The 26,305-nt window shown below is 38.6% G+C and overlaps 1 protein-coding gene and 1 long non-coding RNA gene across 2 annotated transcripts in view; one reads left to right on the forward strand and one right to left on the reverse strand.

Moving 5' to 3' along the window:
• MetRS (methionyl-tRNA synthetase 1) overlaps window positions 1–26,305 on the forward strand; it is a 298,475-nt gene that overhangs the window by 34,580 nt on the left and 237,590 nt on the right. The window lies entirely within an intron of this gene.
• Window positions 10,726–12,462, reverse strand: LOC137500922 (uncharacterized). The gene is made up of 3 exons (XR_011018277.1): window positions 12,393–12,462; window positions 10,962–11,060; window positions 10,726–10,860 (listed from the first exon to the last, which is right to left on the reverse strand). It is a non-coding gene; the product is annotated as an uncharacterized lncRNA (long non-coding RNA).

Raw genomic sequence — 26,305 nt, forward strand, 5'->3', positions numbered from 1 at the left:
GTATTCACATCAGGCTTCATCTTAATTAAGTCTATGGCCGTTTCCTTCCTACTCTTGGCCCTTCCCTATCCCATTGTCACCATAAGACCTATCTGTGTCGGTGCAATGTAAAGCAAATTGAGGAATGATTATATTTGTGCGGGATTACTTTCAGAGTGAAGTAGACAGTATTGAGGAAACAGGATCTTCTCTTATACCATTCAACTAAGTTCAGGAATGTACTGCCAGAGCTATGGGAGTTAGTGAAAGTATAGTTTGGAGGGTCTCAAATGAGAAATTCACTTCCCCAGAAAGAAATTATCCACTCCATCGATCTTTATTAAAATGATAAATTGTTCTACTTTGCTTGAAATTACAAAAAAATGAGCAACAATACTTGGAGTATTCGAATATTTCCCACAAAAGAGACAGTTCATTAATACATTCTTCTCTGCAATGCTCTTTACTTCTGACATGTATTTTCAGCCTGCCAACCTCAATGTAACCAAGTCTGAACATATTTCTTAGGGTTGAAAACGATTAATGGAAGTACTGCAGTTAAAAAGAAGATCCCTCATAGTGTTCATTGACATGGATGATCTCTGTGGTGTCTCACGTAGGGTAATGGCACTATATATCGAATGCCCTTCAAATATCGAACAGGGGCCAATGACCTTAGGTGTTAGGCTCCTTTAAACAACAAACATCATCATCAATATCGAACACTTCATATATCTGGTTACAAAATAAGGATATTGGTAAGTTTGCCTATCATCTGAAATTTGTAAATTAACCCCTCCAAACTTCGCTTTAGTCAGTCGATAGGTCCAAAATCATTACCATGTTGGCAAGCACAGGAAAGAGTCAGAACTGTGTTGATGGGATATTGATAAGATCGTTGTGTTGTTAATAAGGTGCAGTGTCCCTGTGATTATCTGTTTCTGCCAGTAAAATAGTGTCTTCACAAGGTATCATTTAATACATTGTATTAATATAAATACAGTAAAATACCAGTATAACAAAATTTTGGGGACCTCTGAAATTAATTTGTTATACTGAAATTTTGTTATACTGAAATAAGTCAATTCGTAAGAACTCGCCTAGTATTATATCCGTTAGTTATTGTTGTTTTTAGGGGCGGAACTACGAGGTCATCTGCCCTGTTATATCAGCTGCAGGATCTATATAACTTCAAAATACCATTATAATAATAAGAGTTACAGTACTGACAGATGTTTTCAGAAAATCCAGAACATCATTTTTTGAAAAAGTCTCAGATTTTCTTCTGAACAGATCCAGACACAAAAGCTCGTTCCAAATAGTCACCAACCACTGCACATGAAGTTAAAACAGATTCTGTCACATCACTTCGTGACACAAGAAAATCTTGAAGGCTACGTGCCATGTTCGTTGCCTGCTGAAGAGTCAAGCTCTGTCGATCACAATCATTTTGGGGGTTATCTTCCTCTTCCTCCTCATCGCATGGATCTCTATCATTCATAATGTCCTCCACAATTTCCTCATTTGTGATTTCTTTTTGGACTATTACATCACTATCTACATTGATGTAGTCGGTAAGACTTACCGTAGATGGCACATCCAACGTTGTACACAAACGCTTCCAATTCTCCTCGGTTTCCACATCATCCAACACTTCACTTTCTGCGACGTCTTCTGTAAAAACCACTCCAGCTTTTCTAAAGCAGTTTGTGATGATGTCTGCATTCAGGGATTTCCATGCAGCATTAAACATCTGCATTGCTTCCAATATATTGATGTTAATGGCTCTATTCGTGGCAACGTTGCACAGCATTCGACGGACTACACGAGCTCGGTAATACCGCTTTACTGCATGAATTATACCCTGATCCAGCGGCTGCAGAATTGAAGTTGTATTTGGAGGCAAAAATAAAACTTTTACATGCTCCAAATGGCGAGGCACACAATTATGAGAAGAGCAATTGTCCAATAATAGAAGAATTCTCGTCTTTTCGGCCTTCATCCGACGTTCCAAGTCCAACAACCACTCTTTGAATAGCACAGATGTCATCCATGCCTTAGAATTGTGCCTGTATTCACAGGGCAGATGTTGCACTCCCTTGAAACACCTTGGCTTCCCAAATTTCCCAATTATGAGAGGTTTCAGTTTGTCCGTCCCTGTGGAATTGGTGCACAAAAGAGCCGTGATACGTTCTTTTGAACGTTTGCCCCCAAAACACTTATTTCCCTTAAAATCAAGGGTTTTGTTCGGCATTAGTTTATAAAATAAAGCAGTTTCGTCTGCATTATAAATGTCTGCCGGCGAATATTCTTTCAAGGCATCCTTTAGAGTCTCCAGCCGCCATGAAGACGCAACTTCCTTCGGGGTATCGTTAGCTTCACCATTTATAATTTTGTGGGATATGCCATATCTCTTCCGGAACCTATGAAGCCAACCAGCACTACCCATAAACTCAGGTGACCCAAGCGAACGTGCGAAAGATCGCGCACGCTCACATAACAGTGGGCCATTTATTGGAATGTTTTTACTCCGCATTTCCACAAACCACGTATAGACGGCTTGGTCCACCTCCTTGTAGTCGGCTGTCCTGATCTGCTTACGCTGTGGACCTAGGGCATCAGCATCAAAGTTTTCCTCTATCTTGCTTTTCTGTTTTAAAAACGCAGAAAGTGTTGACGGCTAATGCCATACTACTACGCTACATCTCCTTTCTTTCCGCCTTTCTCTACTTCCGCAAGCATTTTACGTTTTTCAGTCAACGAAAACTGCTGTCGCTTCTGCCTATCCATTTGCGATGATATGTACGGTACTTATTTATTTAACGAAATGCACACGAAATTTGCAAGTTTAATGATATAACCTTAACAGCAAGAAGTAGTAGTTCTCCAAGAGAGAAAGAGAAAACAAGCAGAAATCAGCCTGGATTTTTATTCATCTGATTGACCGCAGCTGGACCGGTCCAAATAATGACATGAGAAGTGCTTTGGATAGGCTTTGCGAATTAAATACGAAGAAGAAACATGCAATGCATCCGTCGCGTTCATTGGTGGATTAAAAACATCGCGATCCTACTCAGCCAATAGTGTGACGTCTTACATTGGTTGATGGGCCAAGCCTATTGGTTGCGCATAGCGTAACGTTCATTGGTGGATTGCAAACTTGGCGCTCGTACTCAGCTAATAGAGTGACGTCTTACATTGGATGACGGGCGAACAATATTTATTTATTTAATAGCGTACAAATGTGCATTAAAAGAAAAAAATACATTAATCTTTCGCATATTCTAGTGAAGATTTCGTTCTCTTGTTGCACTTGCTGAAATGATTGCGATCGCAATGTTTATCACACAACGTAGGGACGGTTCATGAAAGTCTGATCACCGGCATAGACTATGGTGAAACTCATGTACCGCCCGCCTATTCAAAGCACTTCTCACGTCATTATTTGGACCGGTCCAGCTGCGGTCAATCATAGCATCAGCTGAATAAAAATCCAGGCTGATTTCTGCTTGTTATCTCTTTATCTCTTGGAGAACTACTCGCTGCGTATGTGAAAGCTGCATTCTTATTTTCAAATCTTCCCGTAAAAAAAGTTTCTTTGGATGATTCATACGCAAGTCGTGATGGTGACATCCTGGAGATGCCCAGTATTCGTTTCAGAAATCTGGCCTTTACATTTTCAATAGTTCGAAGGTCGGACACCGTTAGTCTTTCCCAAATAAGTTCCATACCAATGTGAGAACTGGGCGAAGCGTATTGGTTACACAAAAGCGATTGCCTTCTCGACCGCGTACGGTGCATGTATGGAAAATGGCGATCATATCGTCTGAATAACGAAATAATGTAACAAGAAAAATGTTGGTCATAAAACAGGATGAATTTTGGTTTTAATTTGAGAAAATATGGTCAAACTGGTAAATAAAAGAGCGCAATTTAAATTCGTTAAACTGAAACTACGAAATTCGTTAAAATGAAATATTTTAACATACAACAAATAGGGAAAAAGGAAGGGACCAAAAAAATTATTCGTTATTCTGAAAATTTCGTTATACTGGTGTTCGTTACAGCGGAATTCTACTGTATATGTTTATTAATTTCTTATGTTGTAGTTTTCACCTGTCTTCATATTTTTTTTGTAAAATAAAATACTTTTTGATATTTGAATTCTATTTTACAATATTGAAAGGTCATTCGATAGAAGAGCTGTGGGGAGTCATTACTTTCCGCACCAAACTGTTGCAAGATGGGTTAGGAGCATTTCTGCACGTACGTGAAACAAGCAGTGAAATGCAACAGTCCAGAAGACCTGTTAGTGTCAACACTGATGTGTCACATGTATAGTAATCGCCGCGTAAGGAAATACCCCAGAAAGTAAATATCGCCACCCGATGTTCTTCTTTTCTCTTTTTTGTAATGGCTGATCACTGCTGCCAACCTGCCTGGTTACATATTAAAATCACCAGACATAACCATAACAAACTAACCTCAATGTAAACACCGATAATGAATGTGTCCCTACCCTAGTAAATGCTAAAAGTTAAGATGAAATAAATCAAGATAGTCATAATTAAGTCGGTTTCCACGCTCAATGAGGAATTAAGGAAATAAACACACTTTCTCACTCAAATTAATGTTACATGTATCTGTCTTTATTTTGATATACAGTAGGCGTACTAACCATATTCTTGAAAAGAGGGGCGTGTTAAACGATACAATTTATTTAATAAATCTTTGCAGTGTGATTTTGGAAAGTTCCAGACATCCAATGACTTCCCTTTCTTTTGCGCGAACATTTTCTTCTCTCTTCAATACCGGTAACCAGTAAGGAGAGAGATTACTGGGCATATTTTCAGCCTGCAGGCTGGTTATATCTTCAAGCTTACCAGGAAACATATAGGAATACTAATGTGCCAAGCTCCGTGAACGGAAATTAGGTCAGCTTTCAAGTTCACTGCGGATTTGAAAATAATAATGTAATAAGTTCTACTGCCAAAAAATTTCGTCCCGCAAGAGTTATTTCATGTACCGGTAGATCTAGACATGACACTGGCGTATTTGAGCACTTTCAAATACCGCCGGACTCGAACCCACCATATAAGAACACTAATGTGCCAAGCTACGTGAACGGAAATTAGGTCAGCTTTCAAGCTCACTGCAAAATTGAATATTACTTCTACTATCTACTTCTATCGTTTTCATATACGCCGAGGTGCCAGTATTTCGTCCCGCAAGAGTTCTTTATGTACCGGTAGATCTAGACATGAGGCTGGCGTATTTGAGCACTTTCAAATACCGCCTAACTCGAATCCGCCAACCTGAGCTAGTCATACATACTCTCCTTCACTTGCTTAAATTAATTAAAAAAATCCTGCCTTTATTCTGATGTACGCATTACTATAACTGCATTCTTAAAAGAAGGGGGGTCGTCGCCATAAGACCTAGCTGTGTCGGAGCGACGTAAAGCAAAAAAAAAAAGGAAGGGGGAGGGAATATAGATTGTATAATTCATTGCGATTTCTGCAAGTTCAGGGACTTACCACATAAGACATATCTGTCCTTCCTTTTAATAATAATGCTAACAGCTTTACATCCCACTAAGTACTTTTACGGCATTTGGCATTTGAAAAATATTTTCAGCTTACAAGTTGGTGTATCTCAAGCTTACAACATTACAGAAACCAATGTACAGGAGCACTATGAGTCAAACAACATTACCAGATTTTTACATATACATTGCCTTAAATCACATGAAGACAGGTTGTGAGGCAAGAATGGGATAGGAAAGAGGGCTAAGATTTCAAACGTTTAAAATGTACATAAGCGTACAGACACAGCACTAGCCTGAAATGAAAATGACGGGCGAAAAAAAAACTTCAGACCTGCCGAGTGTGGGGTTCAAATCCATCACCATCTCCTGATACCAAGCTCACAGCAATGTGATCAAACTGCACAGCCAGTTCACTCAGTTTCCTATGACGCGTAATAGGCCTACCACATGGGCGACCCACTTACCTGTATATGGATCTTCAGTTCTTCAATTATACATGTATGCAAAAACATTATGCACCTTAGTAAAAGGTACTTCCCTAGTTGGTTCTCTGATTGGTGCATGTATAACAAATATGTTTGGGAAGAAATACTTTTATTTTATATTTATTTATATCATAAAGAAGTAATGTTGTCATAGCAAAAAGAATATGCAACGAAAAAATGAATCCAAAGAGATAAACATTATTTACTGTATTAAATATTAGTTTATTTACATGTTAAGCGATATGTAGCAGTAATAATAATAACAACAAACATGTGCAATATGGAAAAAGGAAATAAATACAAGTAAATATAAATATAATTTACAACATTTAGAGCCATTCCATGGTCACTGAATTACAAAGTAGGGGTATGAATAAACAAACATAATAAACATGAATACTAATATTTAAAAAGCAAAAAGCAAAGTCATCTTCGTACAAACCATGAAAGCCATTGGAAGGGTGGAAGGTGAAGGCTTCCACTATCCATAATGTTGGCACTTGGTGGAGTGGAGTGGTTAGCTCTACGCATGCCGCCCTTGCCCCCCAGTAGTTAACCTGGTACTCGTTTATCATACGCAAAACATTCCTTCCAAATTACGTTAAACCCCTGTCACTCATTATTATTATTATTAAATTGCAAATGGGAAATATCCCGGTGGCAACGGTCACTTACAGTAATGTAATAATAAAGTAAAGTTAACATAATTACCCAACAACAATAAACAAAAAAACAAACAAGCAAAGAACAAGAGTACAAGAAGCAGATATATGGAAGGAAAATATTGCACGCATTACTGCTAGTTTAATATTCTAAATCGAGCAACATCATATACAAATTCTCACACAACTTAAGTATTTATAGTGCTTAACAATATGGCTTACAATATTATAGGTTGACCTTACTACTAGCTTACCATTATAAGTGATAATAAAGTGAAGTTAAACCGTAATTACCCTACAACAACAACATTACAACAAGCAAGAAATACGAGTAATTTAACTTTCTAAATCCAGTGTCATTATATACATATTCGCACACAACTTAAGTATTTCCAGTACTTAACACTACAAATTACAATACTACAGACTGAACTTGCTACTAGCTTAACACTACAAGTGATGATAAAGTTAAAACCTACTACCCAACAACTACAACAACTCAAGTATCGGTACAAAAAGGAATTCCATAAAAAATATTACAAGAAATACTACTAGTCGTTTTAAATCCAGCATCATGTACAGTTTTACACACAATTTAATTATTTCCACTATGGCTTACAAAACTATAGATTGAGCTTACTACTAGCTTAACGTTACAAGTGTTAAAAAATAAAGTTAAAAACATTGTTAATTAACCAAGAACAACAACAATTACAAAAACATGAGTACAGCAAGCAATTTCCTGGAAAGAGAATACCACAAGTAAAAACCTCCCAGTTTCACAATCGAATCCAAGCAGAAAATCACAAATTCAGTGCGCATAATTTACAACTTTTACTTTTCACTTTACACAAACACTAATGGTCTTCTTAAATGACTTGATACCAGAAGGGAATCTATCAAAGACTGCTGCAGGCAATTTATTCCAATCCCTTACGATCCTGTTGACGAAGGAAAACTTGCCCACATCCGTATGCTGGTTTTTATGCTTATGATAATTTCTCGATAAGTATGAGGGAAGTTCCAAATTTTTCCTAATACAACTCCAAGCAGCCCTTTCCGTATAGCTCTTATAAAGACCACACAGGCGAGCTCTAGTTCTTCTAGATTCAAGACTTTCCCAATTAATGGTATTCCTCCTATTCCCAGTTACGAAACGCATCGCTCTTCTTTGAACTTTCTCTAGGGAATTTCTTAAACCCATCCTGTACGCATCCCAGCATGCAGATCCATATTCGAGAATGGGCCTTACGAAGCATTTATAAGGTTTATTTAAACCTACTAGGGTGGTGAACACAAATAAGAATTCCAATGAAAGTATTTTCCTTCTGGACCTTCATGTCAGATTTTTTTTAAACAAATTTTTTTCACTATAATATGATTTATCTATAGAGCGAAACCGCTATGCAGTGTGCGTCTCATAGCTATCGAGATGGAATTGGTAATGTACTATGTATCTGTAGAGCCTATATACAAGACTTTTTACAATTAAATCTAAAGTGACATTTCAGCTGTGTGACAACGCTAAAAAGACTATGGACTTTGAGATTGGCATTCCTGAAGAGGGTTTTCTGCACTTTCCCATTTTCGCACATTGATTCAAGAGTCTGTATTGGCTTGTGACAAAACCACAGTATTCTTCCGAAAACCACTGATAGGGACAGGTTTGGTTGTGATCCATCGAAAACAAATTATAATGACCGGTTAGGTTGTGATCCACCGAAAACCACTGATTGTCACAGGGTTAGGTTAGGTTCGACAGGAATTGTACTCGAGCGACTGTTGTCATTGAAAGCACTGCCGTGACGACTGAAGGCAATAAACATAAAACTGAATCCATTGATCTACAAAGTTTTCATTCAGTAGATACGCTAGGAACTGGCGAACCAACACCGTACCGGTACATACAAAGTTTACAGGAATCAACAAAACAGGATATTAATTCGTGGTACTCGCTGTTCTTTAAAGAGAAGAAATATCCAGTCAACAATAGCTGCAGTGAACGTGGTTTTTCACTATTATTGTCCGGCCCCATGGCTAAATGGTTAGCGTGCTGGCCTTTGGTCACAGGATGCGGGTTCGATTCCCGACAGGGTCTCGAATTTGAACCACCGTTGGTTAATATCTCTGGCACGGGGGCTGGGTGTATGTCGTCTTCATCAACATTTCACTATTATTGTGTAAAATAGAAACTTACTAGTTTTGACAAGTACAGTATGTTCAACAGCGACTCATGAATGATGACGGGCAGGATGTCCAACCTCACTAATCTATGTTGACGATGTATTTCATGGTAAAGACAGCTGCCTCTGTGGATCAGTGGTAGAGTGACGGCCTCCGGATCCCAAGATAGCGGGTTCAAACCCGGCAGAGGCAGTCGGATTTTTGAAGGGCGGAAAAAAGTCCATTCGACACTCCATGCCGTACGATATCGGCATGTAAAAGATCTCTGGCGACACATTTGGTGTTTACCTGACAAAATTAATTAAATCTCAGCCAGAGACGCCCAAGAGAGTTTCGGTATACTCGGTCTGCCATCTAGTGGGCCTAGAATAAAACGGAACGTCAAAATTGACGAGCAGACAGCCAGATGGCGTCAACTTGAAATGTCTACACACGGTAACTGAGGCCATACGATTATTATTATTATGATTATTATTATTATTATGGTAAAGACGAATTACTTTGCAATGCTATCTGTCTTAATGGTAATGTACTATGTACCTGTACTAATGTTGGCTACTGAGTGCATGATTCGAAGCAGTGTATCGATTCATTCAAGTGTCCGAGTGAATCGATTCACAGGAACGGCAAGCTCACGGCACACAAATCATGCACAATCACGGCTCAGTGAGCCACATGACACACACGGCTCCTTATCGGCATAATGGACACTGGCGGGGAGCCGAGCTTCCGTTGCAGCGAGACACAGTGAATCATGGCACACTGAAAGAATCGTGCGTAGTCACGGATCAGTGAGACACAACACACACACGGCTCATTATCGGTACACTGGACATTGGCGGGGAGCCAAACTTCCTCTGAAGCAATACATACAGAGTCATGGTACACTGGAAAAATCATATGCTACAATGGACTCTCGAGCTCAGCTCATTTGAAAATAATACCCACTCGCATTCACTGTCCTCTTCTTACAGGGAGTTTTAAATAATAGATGGATTTATTTGCAGTGTTAAAAAGATAGTCAGAACATAATTCCAAAGTACCTAGCTTGTAAGTAGGTAGGCAATTAGGTTATTCTAATTACCGTATTAGTTTAATCAATCAGTATTTTTATAACTAGTTGACGTTCGACAATTACTTAAACTCAGCTCTCTAGCCTCCACGCCTGTCTGAATGGCTCAGACGGATGAGGCGCTGGCCTTCTGAACACAACTTGGCAGGGCCGAGCTCAGTGCGATGGCATTTGAAGGTGCTCAGCCTTGTGTCAGTAGATTTACTGGCACATAAGAGCTCCTGCAGGACTAAATTCCAGCACGTCGACATCTCAAAAAAACCATAAAAGTTTTTAGTGGGACATAAAGCCAATAACATTATTATTTAGCCTACCCTATGACTATGAGTTATGCTCATGACCACTCGAAATTGTCTCAGTTTGTATGTCGCATCATTGCACAATGCTTCAATAATCAAATCACCAGGTTACCGGTATACGTGGACAGTGAGTATGTAAGTAGACTGATGCAATAGCTTAAATAAATTATGTTTAATCAGAAAACCAGTGGGCTACTGTCCATCTCGCGTAGCCTATACAAAATATGACGATTTAAAAAAGCCTCTGCCGATAGAAAAAGACATTTTCAAAGATGACCCAGTTAGTTGGCCGACTCGACAATCTTCTTCTCAGTGTGTTTCACTTCATTTCTCCACATCTCTGCTGTAACCTGTAGAATATATTGAAGTATCACAACCTGACAAGTATATTATAAACTCCACTTGCCTATATCCAATAAATAACATTTCCACTTGGCCTTCCTGATCAAGAGATTCTTTCCACACAGCTGTAGCTCTGTCCAATCCATGACCAGGTCTTGAAGCCACTGTTTTGTTATAATACTGTTTTGCCACAGACCATGCAAATTCGATGGCATTGAAAAATGAGTGGTATGGAGGAAATCGTAGGACAGTATGGCCTTCACTGTGCAGCATCTCGTCAACAATGTACCTGGTTTTAAAGAAACAGAGAAATATTATTATGCATACATGAAAGTCAACAACATGAATGTAAACAACATTATCTAAACTTATGTTTAGGTGCTTCTGTACCTCTTTAAGTGACTTCGATTCATATTACACAACCTTTGCAGCTCATCTTTTGTAGCATAATCTTGATTTCTCTTCAAGTTTGTAGCATCAAATCAGCACCTGTAAGAATTTTAAGTTTTAGTTTGAAGTTATTTCTTCTAAAAAAAAGTATTCCCTAAAAATATGAGATCCTCTTCAAGGATAGGCCTATTAATTGATAAAAAATGTGATTTCTGTTGAATGATACAAAAAGATGTCTGATTTTAAGTGAAACCAACTACTGTGTAGCAAAGTCACCTGATGATGAAGTCAATGAATTACTACTTACACTACGTTATCCTAACATCTCTCATGAATGTATTTCCATTAGTAGGCCTATATCTGGATTAGAAGTCCACGATCACTTGCATTAAAGATATAAGTATAAACACCCATTTCAATACCTTAGAACAAATGTAATTGCTGCGAACACTGAACCTATATCAGGCAGTCAGAAATAAGAAGCTTGGAAGGTGTTCAACAGTCAGGTATCAAGCACCGATTCAGGTGGAGATTGTCGAATGCAGAATAAACATAATAAATAGGCCTGCAATACAAGTAATTTACTGATACAAATATCCAGTAATATTATATGAAAATACACTGGGGAAGTTTTGATTGAAGTACCTCTCTAAGGTTAATCATTGGCCTAAAGTGAATACCTGCAAGTCTTTTCAATAACCAAGAGATCCCTTGACAGTGGAGAAGTCAAAATCAAAAACCACGTACAGAACCCAATGAGCGGTAAGTTATAATGCCACTACCGATCTCGTGCCAGTCAATTTCAATCGATCGGGCACCACTGATCTGCACTTAGATCAGTCGCCCAGGTGGAAGATGTAGTTTCAGGGATAGGCCTAGTCTTTTCTTCAATAATTGCAAAGAATTTGGAAATTTATTGAACATCTCCCTTGGTAAATTACTCCAATCCCTAACTCCCTTCTTAAAAAAAAACAAAAACAAATATTTGCCCCACTTTTCATCCTCAACTTTATAATTGTACTATGATCTTACCTACTTTTAAAATACCACTGAAACGTATTCGTCTACCAATGTCATTTCACACCACCTCTCCACCGACAGCTCGGAACACACCACTTAGTCCAGCCACTCGTCTCCTTTCACCCAAGTCTTCCCAGCCCAAACTCGACAAAATTTTTGTAACGCTACTCTTTTGTCAGAAATCACCCACGACAAATCGTGCTTCTTTCTTTTGAACTTTTCCAGTTCTCAAATCAAGTAATCCTAGTGAGGGTCTCATACACAGGAACTGTACTCAAGTTGGGGTTTTATCAGAGACTTACGTGCCCTCCCCCTTTACATCCGTACTACAAACCCTAAATACCCTCATAACTATGAAAAGAGAGATCACCTCACTATAATAAAATGAAGTAAAATAAAGTAAGAACATACCAGGTACAAAGCCATCTTTCTTTCCAGCATGAACAATAACCAGTCTTCCTCCCTCAGACACAGGTCGACGAATTACTCCTTGAATATCATGTCCAGATTTGTGTGGTTTATTCCAGGAGTATGTGGGTGACCCTGAAAGAGAAATGCACATTTGAAACCAAAGACACCTGATGAAGATAAATTATTCTAAGATTTTAAAATAAAATATAACATATAACATATAGGCCTATATTCACCACTACCCTGTAAGAATACACACACAGAAATATATTACATACACATACACCGTACGTCAACAGGAATACACAAAGGTTAAGTCTACAAACCGTATCGAAGTCGACACAAGACATGGTATAGGCCTACATGATTAGGTTAGGTTCAGAATGAAATACTGCTCCATTTGAACTGATTGTCATTAGGTCAGAAACTTATCATAGAAACAAGATAAAAACAAACACTTACCCCAGTTAATAATGAAACTCTTGCCATTAGCTTCGTATCACTGCGACTGATACCTTCTTCGTCGTAGTTCGTGTTTCAATTGCTCGTAGCAATGTACAAGCATTTCTTGACCTGATGTTTGTAAAGGACGTAACCTTGCTTTCCTTTTCGGAGGAGTTCTTGCAGATTTTTCTTCCTTCTTCCTTCTTAGACATCCCAATCGAATTCTTTTCGTATAAGTATGGGACGAAATAGGAACGTAATTAATAAAATGTTGTGCTCATCATTTCACACAAACTATGTTATTAAATGCATTATCCGAACATGCCACAATTCTACTTACCTGGTATTAGCCAAATAGATTTACAATCCCACAGAAAAAGAAAATATTCTTTAAATATTCTCGCAAATGTATCATTAGTGACTTTAATACCAATGCGGTGGCAACACGCAATTCACGCTAGAACAGTGATTGAACGTTGCCTACGTGCCAGATTAACGGTAAATGTAAGACGTATCGGCAAGTAGGGTCCCTAAACTGTATGGTTACCGACACTGAAAAAGACCCAACAGCAAGAAAAGTTACTATAAATCAATACTTTAATATTACAGGGGAGAAAGGGTAAGGTTGCACCCTTAGGGTACGTCCTTACACGGGGACGACTATAGTGAGTACCCAGTGCATGGACGTTGACAGAAGTTGGACACTGCTAGAGTTACAAGCTGAAACAATGTCATCCTTCTCCATGACAATGCCAGACCGCTTGCAGTAGAGGCTGTAGGGAGGCAACTTCAGCACTGGGGGTGGGAACTACTGGAACGCCCCCTATACTCATCGAACCTGTCTTCGTGCGATTTTGACCTCGTCTCCAAAATGAAAGAACCATTGCGTGGGAGGCACTTTGGGACATGAGAGGACATTGCCCGTGCTGCGAAACATCATTCTATGATATGAAGTTCGTGTTGATCCGTATTGATTAACGTATGACATATAAAGAGGTATAAATGGTTCCACCTATCGATACAACGTTTAATGATAAATGTAATCTATATTTTCATTACAAAAATTCTGTCAAACATGTTCATATATGAATTTCATGTTGATGTGTATAGATTATATTTATCATTAAATGTTGTATTGAATTGGTGGACTCTTTTATACCTCTGTATATGTTACGTGAAACATATTGCAAAATTCACACGTGGTGAGGTGACTGGTATCGGATGTCTACTGCATCATTGGCAAAGTATTGTGGATAAACTAGGGGACTACTTTGAAGATTTACCGAGAACAAACATTATATAGACAAGAATTTCATGGCAGACAGTTTTTTTTTTTTTATCCTACACCTGGTAAATCTATTCAGCATTATTCATACATTCCAGAGTACCCTATGCTCTCCAACCCAATCTGTATATTTCCATTTGTCTTGATCCTGCATTTGTGCGGATAAAAATAGTTGCCATGACCCATGCTTCAACTTTCATATATGAGGTTATCATCATCATCAGTTTAAACGTCTCCAGTCGCCCGGGTGCAGTACGAGAGCGCTCTCCATCTTTGTCTATCCAGGTACATTTCTTCCTCCTCAACTTGGTGTCATTCCACTCCTCTTCCTTTCAGGTCCTGCATTACTTGACTGATCTACCGTTTCCTTGGTCTGCCTGTAGGTCTTTTGCCTTCCAGTTCCTTTTCTAGTCATTTTCTTGCTGTTCTCATTTGATCCATCCTTTTTACCTGGCCATACCATTTGAGTTTTGATGTTCTTACATTTTCATTTAGCGACTGCTTTACTTGTGTATTATGATGGATCTCTTCATTCCCGATCTTATCTCTTGTTTTCTGTAGCATTGATCTCAGGAACTTCATTTCTGCAGCTTGATGTCTGCTACTATCTCTACTGTTGATCGTACAGGTTTCAAGGGCATATGTAGTTATTGGCATGAAATATACCTGATAAAGGTTTCTTTTTGTACTTGAAGGTATTTGGTTATCTCATAGAAGAGACCTAACTTGGTGATAAAATTGTGCTCCTTTTTGGACTCTGTTAGTGATTTCAGCAGAGGACTTTGCGTCACTAGTTACAATACTACTGAGATATTGAAAATGGTTAACATTTTCTAGTTTCTCGCTGTACAGTTGGATGTTAACCTGTAGGGTTTGCCTGCTGACTGGCATCACTACTGTTTTTGTGTGACTGATTTTTAGGCCATACTACTTAAACTGTTCGTTCCAAGTGTTTAATTTCTGTTGAACGTCTTCTCCTGTTCTTCCCCTAAATCACCATATTGTCTGCGAAGATTAATGCATTGAAGTCCTCATTACATTCATTCTTCACTCTCTTCATTACTTCATCCATCACCATAATGAACAGGAGACGTGACAAAGTGCTGCCATGTTGCATTCCTCTATTTATAGTGAACCAGTCAGAATAACAATCTCCTATCTGGATACAGCTCTGGCAATGGTTGTAAAACATTTTTACCTTGTTGGCAAGATATACTGGCACGTTCTTTCTTTCCAGACATTCCCATATTTTGTCTCTTGGCAAGCTGTTGTATGCCTTTTCTTTATCCAGGAAGACAAAGATGATATCTATTCCCTTCTCCCAATTTTTTCCATTATCATCTTAACAGTAAACATAAGGTCTGTTTTAGTTCTGTTGCTTCTAAACTGTACTGTTCGTCTTCAAGTTTGATTCAATAATGGCCCTTAATCGTCATTCATTTTCTCCATCAACTTAAGCGCATGTAACAGAAGTACGATTCCTCTGTAGTTGCCACATTTTTGTCTCTGCTTCCTTTCTTGAAGAGGGGAACAATGATGCCTTTTGTCCAGTCTTCTGGGATCTTCCCTTCTTTCCAGATGGTGATATGATATGAGGATATCATCATCATCTTTATTTCTCGTTTCCAGCTTCCCAGGTCAGGTTGTGAATCAAGGAGCTCCATCGTTGCCTGTCTCTCCAGTACTCTTCTCCTTTTTTAAGTACATCTTTTGGTTTTCCTTCCCTCTTCTCTATGCACTCCCACACTGAATCTGTCCACCTCTTTCGGGGTCTTCCTCGTGGTCTCTTTCCCGTTAACTTCTATGAAAAAGGTTTTTTTTTGGTCACTCCCTCTTCTCCCATTCCCATCATATGCTCATACCACTTTAGCTTTGTTGTTTCTATCCTGTCATGAAGTTTCAAGATTCCTGTCCTTTTCCTTATCTCTTCTAATTCTATCCTTTCTGGTCTTGCCCTCGATACTTCTTAGGAATGCTCCATGTATTCTACTCTCCTCTCGTTTTGTTGTAGTCCATGCTCCAGCTTCATAGGTTAGTATGGGTTCATAATAGGTTGATTACAATACTTTCTTACATTTCTTCGGGACATCTTGGTTCCACAAAATACCCCTTACACTCTGGTAGGAGCTGTTTGATTATTGTATTCTTTTCCCAATTTCCTCCGTTATCTTTCCATCTTCTGTGATCACACTTCCCAAGTACTTGAAACTTTTAACCACTTCCAGAAATTTACCATTCAGTCTTTCCTCTTCTTCCTTCCTTCCTTCCTTCCCCTTGTCATCACTATTGTTTTACTTTTCTCTGTGCTTACTTTTATTCCAATTTTTTTTCTCTCTTGATTCCATACATCTACTTGTTTTTGCACTTCTGTTTCATCCTCACCCCATATCACTATATCATCTGAAAATATGGCTTTTGTTGCCTGTCTTCCCATCATCATTATCTAAAGGCTTTGCCTTGTCGCTGCAACCCTTGATCTCTTCTCTCTGCGATCCTTTTTATCTCTCCATAACCTTGGCATCCCATCATCTCAGCTACCTCTTCAATGATCTTCTTCCGTTGTTTCCCTCTGCCTTTCTTTCCCATCACCTTGCCTTCGAACAAGTTCTTTATGAAGTCATTATGCCGGAGAATGTGACCAAAAACTGACGCTTTTCTCCTTTTTATCGTTGTTATTAAATGTCTCTGGGTGTTCATTTCTCTAAGCACAGCTTTATTAGTTTTCTTCTCAATCCAGCTAGTTATTATCTTCCTCCATAGCCACATTTCCACTGCCTCTAGTCGTTTCACGTCCTCCTTTGTTCTTACGAATTTCATCCATGACTATGATTAATAGTAGGGGGGATAGTACACTTTCCTGTCGAAGACCAGTTTCAACTTTAAACCATTTTGTTTTTCCTATACTGGTCTTCACACTACTAACACAACTTTTGTACATAGCTTTTATCATTTGCACTTCCACTCTGTTAACATGTTTTTTCCTTAATGTGTCCCATACCAACTGTTTGGGCACACTGTCATAAGCGTTCTCAATGTCAATAAATGTCATCACTATGTCTTTTCCAAGGATATAATTATATGATGGGAAAAAACCTCAACATATTATGCGGGATAATGTATTAAGGAGGGCAACAAATGATAGGGAGGTTCTGACAATATGATGTCAGAGAAAACACTATTGGAAACTAGATGCATTGACGCAGTTCTGTGCTCTCGGCTACATATCTGTCTGTATCAGTGAAAATTTGAGCATTTTCTATTTAGTGTTGCTTCGAATCATATTCTTTTTCTTTTCCTGCCGCTTTTGCCACACTCGTGGGGTCGTGGGTGCGAACTGCGTCGCACATGTGGATTTGGCCCTGTTTTTACGGCCGGATGTCTTTCCTGACGCCAACCCTATATGGAGGGATGTAATCACTATTGAGTGTTTCTGTAATGATTGGTAGTGTGGTATGTTGTCTGAATATGATGAGGAGATTGTTGGGTCGGACACATACACCCAGTCCCTGAGCCAGAAGAATTAATCAGAAGCGATTAAAATCCCCGACCCGGCTGGGAATCGAACCCGGGTTCCTTGGCACCGAAGGCCAGTACGCTGGCCATTCAGCCAACGAGTTGGACTTGCTCTATAAAGAACCTGGCAAATTATACAGAAACCTTTTTATTTACTTGGATAATTGTAGAGATGCGCCTGAGCCAGACTTTTGAGTACCGGTATACACTGGAGCACTTTACAATGACAGGAGTACAGGCAGCAGGTAGCTTAGAAAGCTCGCTTCTTCCTGGCCATCGGGCTAGCGAGCTCTGCATAGTAAGCCCAAGTCTGATATGAACTGACATTGGGAAATATTGCACAGCTGTTCAGTGTTCTGAGTACCTTGTCATGTCTTTGAGATGGAGACTGTAAATAAGCTAACAGAGAAACTAAATAACAAACAGTATGGTGTACAGGATAGCTTTAAGGTGAAAAGCAAAGTGTGGGAACGATTTTTTTATCATCATTAATGACGAGGATGAAAAGACTTGCTTTGTGAAGTGCAAACTTGGAGGATGTATTTTAAAGAAATCCAGTACTAGTACTTTAGCTAGACAAAAGTGCTCCGGATGAGTGAATCATGGAAGCTCATCAACCAACATTTCTAGTCAGCAGCATTGTAAAACATAAGATTACTGAAGCCTGTGTAGAAATGTGGGTAATGAATTAGGAAAAGTTGACGTTTCCGATGTACTACCTCATCGAACAACTGTTACATGCTGATGTCATGAGCTAGCCAATGACACTCATTGCTTTGTTATCCCGGACGTTGTAGAGGCAATGAGAGATAATCGTTGTTCAGCTGCTGTTAATATGTGGACTAACTATTATAAAAATAATTATTTCCTGTAGCTCACTGTGCATTACTTCCATTATTGGGCCCTCAAAAGTATAATAATATTCACATGCCTCTTCCCTGAAGTACCAAAGTCTGGTGACAGTATTATTTGAAAAATTATACATCAGCGTGGCTTGTTGAGCGTTTAGTTGTCACACCTACGATAGGTCACTTTTGTAACTGATCAGTGTTCAAATATGAAGAAAGCATTTGAAATTCAAGAGGGCTTTTCTTGAATCCCTTGTGCAGCACACTGTTTGAATACAGTATTCAGGCATACTTTCAACGAAGAATTCCTACCTACCGAAGGACAGGAAGTATGGGTCATGCTTAAGATAACTCAGAAAATTATGAATACTTTAAGCAAACTGGTATGGTGACATTATTTGAAAAACCCTATATCTAGACGTGGATACCTGGTGGAATTCAAAGTTACAAATGGTCAGATCGGTTTCTCATCAAACTGACAAAATTCTGGAAATTTTGTCTAGTGCTAAGGCCAATGATAGTTAAAAGCAAACAAAACTAAAGGGTGAAATGGAGTAAATGGACAAAGGTGTTGTGAAGGATTTAATTGATTTCTTGCAACTGTTCAAAAATACCGTGGATGATTTGGAATATTCAAGAAAGGTAACCATCCAGAATGTACCACTGTAGTTTCACAGCCTCACAAGCCACTGTGAGCAGAGACCTGGTGACAAGGAAGTCATGGTGATGAATAAAAGATTATATTTATCTGAGAAAACTTGCTGTTGCACATACTGTATACCACAAGATAGTGACATTTCTCTCTCCTTGTTTTCATGGACTAACAACGCTGCCTGACGTTGATAACAATGAAGTACGTTGCGAGGTGAGGCGCTTGTGCACACAAGTTGGCGAAGATAGGTATTATATATATATATATATACATGTATAAATAATATTATTCAAAGATTTCACCATGTGATTGTAATATGGTTTTATAGTTCAGGAGCAGATGAAGCTGAGAAAGACTTAACTGGGCCCACTGAAGAACCACCAAAGAAATGCAGCAGATTTGAAAAGTGGAAAAACCCCTTCAGGGTGCAAACATGTAGACAAAGTGATGCTGTATATCACTAAGGCACAGAGAGACCCCGGTGAAGAAACGGATGTTCCAGTTTCGTGGAAATGTTATGAATGTGCTACTCCAAGCTGTCTAAATTAGCTTTAAAATTGTGTGTATCAGCCACAAGTGTTTCGAGCGAAAGAGCACTCAGCAGTGCTGGGTTCATTTTAAACGAGAAGCGCACTCACCTAGGTCACGAAAATGTGAATGATTTAAACTTTCTTCATAACATAAAATTCAGGTAATTAAGGTACTGCTCAAATTATAATGCAGTATTGTACAATTAATGAAATCAATTCACAGAAGGTGTAAAACTGTAAATATTTTTATTTCTAGTGAATGACAGTTAGCGTGTTTGGCAGATCATGATATTCTAAAAGGTTTTTGTTTATGTGCCTCTTTTCTTCGACTGTTGTAATTTACTGTAAATTTTTCAAGAGGAAGAGTTGACATAATCACAGTTGGGGATGTTATTTCCCTTTGATTTGTTTACAATATTGTACTTGCGATTTGTTAATTTTGGATGTATTTTAAAAACTAATATATTTGTATTTTTCTTTCTGTGTGCTGCAATATATGATGGTAAGTACTTTATCAGTTAATTATGTTGCCAAAAGTAGATTAACAGGCTATGAATGTGTTTGTAGTTTTAACCTTCCGTACCATAGTTGGAGCCTTGCGCAGATATACAAAATTTTATCCGCATCCGTGAATGGTTATTCGCGGATATTGCAACTACTTAACTCTGTTACACCCAAGGCATTGAAACAGATTGTTCTATTAACATCATGCAATAGGCCTGATACCTGGCACCAGCTACCCCACAGTGACAGGTTTATGAGGATTTTCCTCATGCGACAACTATCTACATACAGTGGAACCTCGATTATCCGTTCCCAGAAACTACGTTTTCCCAGATTATGCGTTCAAATTACATGGTCCCGCGAGCATCGTAATTACATCATGTTGTAAAAATCCCGCATTATTCATTCCTCGAAGAAACGATTTCCCGGATCAACTGTCCAGAAATTTCAGTCCCATCAACACTAAATCCTTGATCAAGCGTTTTCAATAAACTTTATCTCACGAAAGGACGGCTAAAGCCTCTTATGGATCTTGGGATCTTGCGATAATTAGAGCAAGTAGTGTACTGGAAAAGCGATCGGCAGTGAACTTGCATACGTGACCATCTTAGCATCGTATTTGGGTGGTATTGTTCTGAGAATCTCGGAAATCATAAAGCAGAGAGTGGCCATAACAACTGTAAGGAGAGTCAGTGCATTTCAACAGCTCTACTTGAAGACGGAACGAGTTTCATCAAATGTTCGCATTTATAAAGCATCCAGGGTTAGATGTTTATATTTTTACTTTTTTCGATTGTATTGCCGAACAGGTTTTCAGCACTTTCCTCAGGGCACTGTATAGTCGCTGTGCTTTCAGGCAGGAATAGAAACTGTTCCTTCATAACACAAATCTAGTATTTTAATATTATCGTAACAATTATGTTATCGAGACCAGAACAGATGTTGCACCTTACATCCAAAAAGCCATGGGAGGTCTAGGGATTGCCTATTACTGTTTTGGTCCTAATATAAGACTGGGAATTTTACAGTGGCGCATACTGAGGGGTACCAAGGCTATCGTGAAGCCTCAATTGAGAATGATGGAAGTCTAAAGCACATTATAATGTAAGCATCTGAAACATTGTTCCATTTACAAAACTTGAAATCAGTGAGAAAAACCATCGCACATATTTCTGAGAGCAAGGCATCGGAGACTGATACTGCAGCCCAAACTTTCAGCCCTCGACTCGCCATACGCGGCTTGCTGCTGGATATTGGATAGGAGTGGGGCCAGTGGAGGATATGTGTGCTAGGCTTCGGTTTGTCAGATCGCCACTGCTAAATGTCAACCATGCATTACTCATCGTATATACTTCCTCACCTCGTACTTCTGCTATAGATAAGAGAGTGCGGGTATTCCTCATTCCCGTTTACTTCTACATCCTTGTAGGAAGAGACTGCAGGGCTGCTGTTGTAGGAGCAATATAGTTTTATTTTTATTGGTAGATCTGCTAAAATGAAATACCATCTTTCAGGATTAGTGTTTTCTTTTGTTGGTTGGAATCAAACCCGTGATCATGGGTCGGACACCACCACTGATATCCCGAGGAAGCTAATTAACCAGTGGACGATGGGTACGACCGCTGTAATACCCAGTATTTGTATTTAATAATAATGGTGCACGGTGTCGGTATAGGCTTGGTGGTGACCTAATGAGGATAAAATGGCAAAGATGGCATGAACACCCAGGGGAATTAACAGTATGATGGGGTTGATTCTGAAAATTGAGCCGGGGCCATTGGACCAAAGACTAGCATTCAATTCATTTAGCCACAAAGCCAGACTTTAATTTGCTAAATCTTAGGCTATCATCTCCACTGATCAGGGGTTGAGCATTGGCAGTAGCAGAGGCCTTGGCAGTAGCCTGTAAAGCAGCCTTGACAACACAGCAGGCTTCTCCCTTGACTACTGGCTGCAACTCAAAACGCTGAAGGCTTGAAGTTTACTAAACCAACCATCAAAAAGAGGTAACCTAAGTCTAGTGGTAGCCCATGTCTTAATCCCAGCGTACGCCACTGGAATTTTACATTTCCATGTTAAAATGTCAAAAACCGCAGTCGTTTTATTTGCGCACATTACATTTAAATGTTTTGTATCATTTCCAACTCGTACCGACATGTGGAGCGAGCACGCTTTCCAGCTGAGCTCAAGGTCACAAATAACCATAATTTCCGAAGTTTTGATGATATTTTTTTCCTCTTTCCAATTTGATTGAATAATTATTAGCGACAGGCAAAATTTAATATAATTCATTTGATAACTTTCGAGAATCGATATTTACATTTGAAACCATGTTCTGGAGTTCAACGTAACCTTCAAAATTCGATGTAGGCCTAATTTACGCGGCAGAAGATTTCCAGAAACTGACTACAAACAGTATACCATAGATTAAATTACAATGGAAGATTAAGAAAAGAAGGGGTTTCGTCACCATGTTGTACGGTTTTATATCTAAAATGCTTTATTTTATTAGATAAGAGAATTAAAAACTACTTGTGGTCGATTGTCGTTTGGCTTGGCGTTATATTTTTCGAAGAGTTTGGCTAATCAAAGTTGCTGAACTGAAAGAAGATTTCACGGGAAAATGACGAATTTTCCCCTGTAAAATTGAACATAAAGTATCAAGATGTTGCACTCGTGTACCGGTAATTGTTTGGTGCCGGTTTCGCAGTCTAACGTGCCTGCCTCTCATCTGGAGGGCCCGGGTTCGATTTTCGGTCAGGCCAGGCATTTTTACCTGGATATAAGGGCTGGTTCCAGGTCCACTCAGCATATGTGATTACTGTTATTTGAGGATCTATATAATGGTGAGATAGCGACCCCGGTCTAGAGAGCCAGGAATAACGGCCTAGAGGATTCGTTACACTGACCATGCATCGCCTCGTAATCTGCAGGCCTTTGGGCTGAGCAGTGGTCGCTTGGCAGGCTAAGGCCCATTGGGGCTGGAGTTTGGTTTGGGAGTGTTTGTAAGATTATAATTATACATATTTCATTTTTGAGATGTTTAGCCAAGCCGGGCTGAGTGGCTCAGACTGTTAAGGCGCTGGCCTTCTGACCCCAACTTGGCAGGTTCAAATCTGGCTCAGTCCGGTGGTATTTGAAGGTGCACAAATATGTCAGCATCGTGTCTGTAGATTTACTGGCATGTATAAGAACTCCTGCGGGACTACATTCCAGCACCTCGGCGTCTCCGAAAACCGTAAAAGTGTAGTTAGTGGGACGTAAAACAAATAACATTATTATTATTAGATCTTTTAGCACCTGGATTTCACCTTGTTTTAAGTTGGACTTAGGTGGATTAGCTGTCTTGAGAACTCTGGAACATTCTTGTCTAACTTCCTCAGCTTCTTCAGGTGTGAGGTTATGTACCGTGGATTCTATAGATGTAATAAGTTCCTCAGTTGGAATTCTCCTAGGCGCTACAGCAAAGTTTAGACCTTTAGCGAGAACTGCCTGTTGGGTTTCATTCAAAGGCATACTGGACAAATTTACGATAACGTTGTTGGCATCAGGTCTAATGACATGTGGTTTCTGCATCTGATATAACCTTTCATATTTGGAAATATGCCTGTCCCTTACCTGATCTAGTGTGCTGTTGGCTTGCACTGCAGTAATACGATTTTAATCCTCATTTACGAAGTTTGAGAGGCGTAAATTCAGCTGAAGCAACTCCTTCGAGATTAAATCCAACTCCTTACGCGTCTGCTGTATCCTCTCTATCAATAACGCCTTGCTTGTACAACGATAAATTCGCATAGCTTTTGGTGTTCTGAAGGTATGCTTAAACATAACAAAATTTGGGAGTATATCGTGGTCCCGGCATCTTAGGAGAAAACTGAGAGAGGAACTAATACACACTTTCTTGCGTCGTAATCTACTAAATTTAGACATTGATCGAAAAATATCCTCCCCATAGAGGTTTCTAATATTATCATTTAGACTTTCATGGCCCGTGTAACTATTCATGAGGTATATTTTTGGGCTTATGCCGTGTAATTAATTTATAAAAACACACTCAACGTGTTTCGAAAGGAACCTTGCCTTTCTTCATCAGGAGACACAGAGAAAATTAAACGACGCATAACAGGTTGCTAGGAGAAAGCAACAAGGAACTTGAAATGGTGCCCTAAGATGTAAACGGGATGCTATTTTAGCCCCAGATAGAGACAACGAATGGCAACAGTGAAGCATTACTCTCTAATGGTTCTGATAATAGGTAGCCATGATCCACTAAGGTTGTAGCCTGTATCGCAGTTGAAATTATCTGGGTGTTTACGTATGTGATGTTTTAATTGAATTATTATGTTAATGTATTGAATAGGTGGACACCTTTAACTTTATAAGCATTGTAAATCTCGAGTCAATACGGACAAAAAATGAAATTCTTTATATTAAATAAGTCTGCCTACCAGGCAAAAAGCAAAGCTTATCTTTATAAGAGCTTACGTATTAAAATAGGGAAATTGTGCAAGGATATTAACTTTATCAAAAAATGCATTACAAATAAATTAACTCCAAAATTTCTAAAAATTAAAAGGCACATTTTAACACATCAAAGAAAAGTGCAGGAAAAAACTAATAAACTTTGGCTTCAAAATTAATTGAAATTCTTACATATGAAAAAATCCTTTCTGAATAACCGACTATATGAAATTCATCTCGAAATTACCAAACTATTATCAGCTGCACAATGGAACATCTTCCAAAATACAGTGCAGAACACATTAAATAAGATACTTTTCCACAAACAAAACATATTAGACAGAAAATTCCAGGCTCTTCTCAATGAATCCAACTTGAAAAAAAGTGCCATTCAGAAATGCAACCCCATACAACACACAAACTAAAAACCTAGCTCAAAATCTAGCCCATTTTCACCAGCTATTCATAAACTTGTCAAAAACCAATTATAACCAAGGAGAAATAGAAATTCTTTCCAAAGGACCTAAACATAATTGGCCTAATTATAATATCGCTAACATGGCTAAACAATTAATCATTGAAACAGAGGTAGCTACCAGTAAAATGCCTACAGACACTCAAAATGAAGTTAGATATGAGGCTAAAAAACAAATCAAAAACATCTTCAGCACACCAATTAACAATATAAACACATTGCAGCTCGAAGACAGAAAAAAATATTTGTCAACTTAAAAATAAAATCAGTAACTCGAATGTTATTATTACCAAAGCAGATAAAGGCAACACCACTGTTGTTTTAGATCAAACAGATTATATTACAAAAACACAAAACTTTTTCACAGACAAAACTTTCACAACCATAGACAAAGACCCAACGCAATATATTTAAAAACAACTTAAACAAATTCTTAAAAATACAACATGCCTGTTTACTGATAGCGAAAAGAACAAATTGATCATTATGAACCCTGGCCTACCAACCGTAAAAGCACAACCTAAAATACATAAAAATGGTGTTTCGATATGCCTTATAATAAGTTTCAGACCGAGCCCCTTATATAGAACAGCGCAATTTATACAGCAATTTTTGAGTAAGCATTACACTTTTCAAGCTAATAAATCAATTAAAAATACTTCAGAATTAATTAAACAACTGGACAATTTCAAATTACAACCATATCATACTATGCACTCATTTGATATCACCAATATGTATACCAATCATCCTAAAAAACTTGCGCACTCATAGTCGACTCAGCCAACTGGAAATAGACGATTTCATGCTAATTTTGAAGTTTTTAACCAATAATAATAATTTTACATATAACAAAGTAATATATAAACAAGACGGCTGGCTATGGGTTCACCAGCATCAGGCATCCTAGCCGACATTTACATAGATTTTTTGGAACACACGAAATAACAAGGAATTCAACAATATAGCCCTATGGTCTAGATTTGTGGATGATACCTTTATAATAATGGACCAACGTATCACTGATGCACCTTCCACCCTAACACACCTCAATAACATCGATAATGATATCAAATTCACAATAGAATCCGAAAGCAATAAAACCCTAAATTTTTTAGACTTAACCATTACCAGATTCCCATCCTCTTTCAAATATAGAATCTGCAGGAAACCAACACACACAGCTACAACAATCAAACAC

The sequence above is a fragment of the Anabrus simplex genome, chromosome 5 (assembly GCF_040414725.1).
Source record: "Anabrus simplex isolate iqAnaSimp1 chromosome 5, ASM4041472v1, whole genome shotgun sequence".
NCBI lineage: Eukaryota > Metazoa > Arthropoda > Insecta > Orthoptera > Tettigoniidae > Anabrus > Anabrus simplex.